Genomic DNA, 6,000 nt, shown 5'->3' with positions numbered 1-6,000 from the left:
ACTGGTGTCTCAGGAAGAAATAGCTATGAGCTCGGCTGCAAATCAGGAAAATTATGATACACATTTTTTTTCACAATTTTTCATTTTGCTACTTCCTTTTTGTTTTATACTTCTTTAGCCTCCTGCCATTTACTCACTTAAACCCTAAAGTTTTTTTGCTTCCCCGGGCACATTTCTGTTCTTCTCTTTCCTTTCCATTTATCTCCATTCTCTTCCTTTTGTTTTGATTAGTTTTGTAATTATAGATGACTTATATGTTTTTCCCTTAGCACTGCCATTTCATTCAAAAGTCTTTTTCCATGACTTTCTCAGTAAATAGACATTGCTATTCCTCTTCTTCCATGAACTTTTTCTGGAAAGGAACTTTGCTACTGCCATAGACATTTATATAACTTGAACTAGTAGCTTCTTATGTCAGAGCAAGGCACATGTCATCACTGTTTTGCTTACTTTTCATTTCATTCTGCCTCTTGAAATAGAAGATATTAGTATAATCATCTTATTTACATCAAGTTTAAGAAACCACAGACTACTGTTTATAAGTTGTTGCTTATAACTTTACATTTTTCTCAGGGACTATGCCTTTTTTTCCATGCTACAATCTAATTAACTTGCCCTTCTCTATTTTTTGAATAATTATTTCTATTGTTTCCCACCAGGTAATGAAACTTTTAAACCTACTCATCATATTACTCTGCTCACCTAACATTTAAATATAAAAATATTTTCCTTTGTAATAAATCTACATCGCTGAACCTGGTTCTTTATCAATTGACAGATATTAGCTTTCTACTGTCAATTTACTTTCTACAGTCAGAAATTTTAGAAAATGGATGTAAATAAAAATATGCATCAGAAATTTTTAAATTATTCTTGCTTTTCTCTCAAAAACTTCTCCGTTTATATCTTTTCTTCCTCTTTCCCACTATAATGTAGATTAAAAATTGTCACCAGCATCCCTCATTATAGCATGCTACTTCTTGCTATTTTTTTCTGAATTCTATGATCTGTAATTCTAGAGTGGTTTTTAGATGGACACTCTTCTACTCTTTGTTGGTAAATGACAGAAGAATAGGAGGATTAGAAATAAAACTACAACAAAGTGTACGAAGGAAAAATAAAAATAAAATAAGGAAAAAAATAATAATAAAAATAAAATAAGGAGCAAGAGGGTGGTTTAAGGAAAATAATGTGTAAAATTACAAAGCAAGGACATGAGAGACCATTAGGTTTTTGGTTTGTTTTTAATATAAGACCAGAAATAGGCATGCTGATAAACTGAATAAATATTATAATGTAAACTTGCAAGAATAACTATATGTGACTGTTACAGTCAAAGATTGAAAGTATGATCATTGTTATGTTTATTTCTTGAATAAAACTGTACTATTATTAATAGAATGCCATAAGAAATCTTTATAGCTCTCTCTAGTGTATATTCTGTGGATGAGAATGATAATGAGGTTTGTTTCTTATAGCCTACATGTGTAAGAAAAGGAAAAGGACAAGAGGGCTTCTTCTCTGCCTGTCATTTGCCTTCTCTCATCTTCCCAACTTGAATGAAAGTGGTCCATTGTGCCTCAGATGTACTCAGTACAGTTCTCAATTATGTAACTTCTCTGACTGTATTGTAACTGTTTATATACTTGCATGTCAGCCCTACTACACTAGGAAACAAATCAAAAATTGATGCTAATTTATCATTTCATTCCCCTTGCATCTAGCTTTATTTTCTCAAGAAATGTTTGATATATAGGTAGGTGAAGGGATGAATGAGAGAATGAGAGTAGAAAACCAAGAATATCATTCTCTTGCTTTTGTTATATGACGAGATAACCAGAATATAATTAATGCATCAAGTTTCACTATTTTAGTGCTACTAATTCCAGATTTTTGTGTGATGCCAAACCATAGAAGCTGGTCATAAATGAATAATATTCTTAGGCTCCACCTCAGGGAACTTAAACAGTCTTTTGGGAGACTCAACCATAAATAATAATAAAAGAATGAGTCTTATTCTATGATACACAGAAAAATAAAATTTAGCCATAAAATAACTTCACTGAGGAGGTGACTGAGTTGAGGTATAAAAGATAAGTAGGATTTTGACAAAGAAATGAGGAGAGAGAGAATAATCTGGATAGAGGGAACATCACTAGCAAAGGCAAAGTGGTTATTGAGTCTTTGATACATTCAAAGACTAGTGGGCTGATAAAGATAACATTAAAACCAGAATCATGGGTCAGTTTGAAAAATTTGGGGCCTTAATTGTCTTAGTGAGAAGTTTAGACTTTGTAGACAATTGAGGGGGCATCAACATTTTTGAGCAATGACTAAGTCTTTGCTTAGGAAAACCACTCAATATTTTCATCAGACATTGGAGAAGGCTTAAAACGGACACCAGAATTCTAAAACAAATTATACTGGAGTAGTTTAAGTGAGAGAGGACCTTAAAAGGGCAGTAGTAGTAGGAAAGAAAGAATGAATGGGATTTGGAAGTAGAATGGACAAGTCAAAAAAAATTAAGAAAGTAAAAAAGTACAAGGTGACGCTACATTATGGTTAGTCTGCACAATATAATACTTACACAATTCCTCTGACAGTTTCAACAATATTTTCCATGGTATTTTTCCAGGAAAACTTACTATTAATAGGCCTTGCCACCAGAAGTCATAACACTTCTACTACTAAAGGCAAATAACCATAGAAAGTTCCCAATGAAAAGAAGGTGGTCAAATTATCTTAAAGCTGAAATGACCCTAGAGATCTAGTTTAACCTTAAAGAGTCTAATACATCTATATTTTATTTTGTATTTAATAAAAACAAGGCACAGAAATTTAACATGAACCAGTATTGGACATACACAACTGCAATCTTCTTCTCCAGCACTTTTTTTTTTAAATAGTTAATAGCTGATATGTTTTATTTTATGCAATTAATGCATTTGGATCATAGATGTATAGATAGTTAACTAGTAATTGTATTTATTGACTACTTGTAGAGATCAGATTATATACCAAGTCCTTTACAAATCTAGTATTATTACATCTTCATAACAGTCCTAATATATACATATATATGTGTGTGAATGTGTGTGTGTGTGTGTGTGTGTGTGTATCATTCTCATTGTATAAATGTGGAACTCTGAGACAAATTTTCTGTTTTTTAAAGTCACCCTGCAAAAGTGTAAATGAGATTCATACCAAGATCTACCTGACTCAATTCATCGTATCTTCAGCAAGCTTGCCAAATTTTACATATTCTTATATTGGATTCTTTTGTAAAGCAGTCATATCATTATTCAAGGATGGGTATGGTGTTAAATAAAATTAAATTGCATTGAAACCAATTGTCGATATAGGTCATACCCCCAAATTCTACTTCTTGATATAAGCCAACATCATATATTTGTATGTTGCTTCCTTCCTTTTTCTTCAAGGTCTTTAGTTCTTTGACTCAAGCATGCATATTTAGAGTAGAGATGAGTTTTGAATGCCCCTCTGAAGAGATACTAAAATTCCATGATTCTCCAGTATTCTTTTCATTCATTGTCCCTCTTTTTAATAGCTTGAGTCAACTTTAAAAAAAAAATTAGTTGACTGCTAATATCAGCAAAAACTAGCCACAGAATAAAAGACCTGGGAAAAAACAGAAACACTTAAGAATGCAGATATTTAAAGATAAAGAAGGTGAGGGAAGTTAGACAGATAAATATAATTATATTAAATGTGTCACATTAAGGCATTCCAAGACCAGTCTGTCAAAAAATGTCTGCTGTAACTTTGCCTAATGTCTCCAAGAAGGTTTTTTTTTTTTTTTAAACTGATTCTCACCTCAGGAAATGTAAGTCTATTTATCTAGCAATATAGATAGACAATAATTATTTTATACCTTTCTTAATTTAACTCTTTAAATACAATATTAAACACCTTCTTATTTGAGATAATAGCCCTATAGTTAGTTTACCTTGTCTTACAAGACATGGAGTTTTGTCTTTGTTTTCTCCCTTCTTTTTGAGCTTGTTTGTCCAAGTGGAGAGACCAGCCTGAGAGATATAGCTATAACAGGATCTCATATACACTAAGAAGAGCCATTTTATTCTTGATTTCTCTTTGTCATACCAAAAGTCCTACAACATACTTGAAAATTTTTCTTACTAAGTACATTATTTATGTGCCGAAATCTTTTGTCCAATAAGTCTTTTGGGGAGGACCACTTTTATGCCTTGATAATAATACCCTATTATGTGTCACTTTTATTTTTCCACTTCTTTTACCTTATTCCTTAATTTTACATTTATAATTAATTCCTATGCATGTCGCAGTGCAAACAATTTGACACCAAAACTCACACTGAAGTCCTCTGCCTAACACTAACTCTCACATCTCCCAACCGCAAATTGGGCTGAAATGGTATTCACCTTCTTCACACTTCTTTCTATAACAAATAATAAGAAAAGGGAGTGGGGGGAAAGGTAGATGTATTTTTTAAATGAAATTTTCCACATATTTATAACAAAAATCTTCATGCAGTCAAGCCTACTCCTATATAGAATGAAATTTAAATGAAATTTTCCACATATTTATAACAAGAATATTCATGCAGTCAAGACTACTCCTATATAGAATTCTTTAATCATCATTAGAACTAAGAAACTCCAATTTGTGGTTTCATCTCCAACTCTACTCTTGTTTTAAGTGATTTTATTGACACATGGAACATAATTATGATCTTTTACATCCCAAATTTCTACCAACCCTTACCTCTCCCTCTAATTTTTAACTATATACTCAGTTGTCTTTTTACCATTTCTGTTTTTAAGTATCTCATAGGCATCAAAACTAATCCAAATTTTCCACTTAGCTGTATAATTCTGATGAGTTCCCTAATCTCTCTGAGACTTGTTTGTTTGATTATTTGTTTTTATTGCAAATTGGGGAGGATGCTATCTATATTAAAAGGTTGATTTTGATATTAAATGAGTTCATAATTATAAAATATCTAGTACTGAATAGGAATTGAGACATAATAGATATTGAGTAACAGTTTTTTCTCTTTATTCTTTCTCTCATGGTTTCCACTCATTCTTAGACCATTCTATTTACCTTGTTCCTACCATTTGAAGCTATCTTATTTCCTGGTTTCCTACTCCATCATCACAAGATCTGTACAATCACCTCAGTGTCTCAGGCAATAATAATGCCACTCGTCATTCCTACTTTTTCACCCACCAAACCCTACTAGGAGCTTTGTGCAAGACAAACAAACAAAAAAAGAATAGATAGATAACAATGTTTTTTTTTAGAGCTGTTTTTTTTTCTGTTATATTCATCATTGTTTTTGTATTCTTTTGAATATGAATACATTTTGCTGTATATATAACACTGAAGGTTATAACTATGCTTGAAATTTCAGCACTTTTCAGTTATAGCTGAACAAAACTGCAGAACATTAGTTTCTACTTTGAAAAATGCATGTTAATTACTGTATATACCTAATCTACATATTTCAAACATCGCTTGGTTAATTCATGACTGAGCTTTTCTACATCACTCTGAGAAATTGAGAATTGACTATTCTTAAATAAATATCAAAACTATATTTGAATAAAATAAAATTATTTATTCTAAACATAAAAACATCCTTGTCAAATATGCAGATAAAAAACTCTAATGATAAACTCTGGCATTATAACACAGGAGCTTAAAATCCTTTTAGGGTTACTTCTCAAAAACACTACTGTCTCACTATTAAGTGAGATAAGTTTTACCAAAGAAACTCTAGACAAATGAAAAAACATTGTCTGCAGCTCTGCTTGCCAAGTGAAGAAAAGATAATGCCCAGGATATGCATAACCAAGCTTGTTGAATAAAGAATAGATTTCAAATATGTTTCCAAAAACATTCATTACAAAACAGTCAGGTTTACCTTTTTGAATTGTTAGTTACAAGTCATATAAAAAGTTCATATTCTGAAGATTTTTCATCTTGCTCTGAGCA

This window comes from Pteropus alecto, unplaced genomic scaffold (assembly GCF_000325575.1).
Source record: "Pteropus alecto unplaced genomic scaffold, ASM32557v1 scaffold239, whole genome shotgun sequence".
Lineage (NCBI taxonomy): Eukaryota > Metazoa > Chordata > Mammalia > Chiroptera > Pteropodidae > Pteropus > Pteropus alecto.
Note: the sequence above shows the minus strand (reverse complement) of the source record.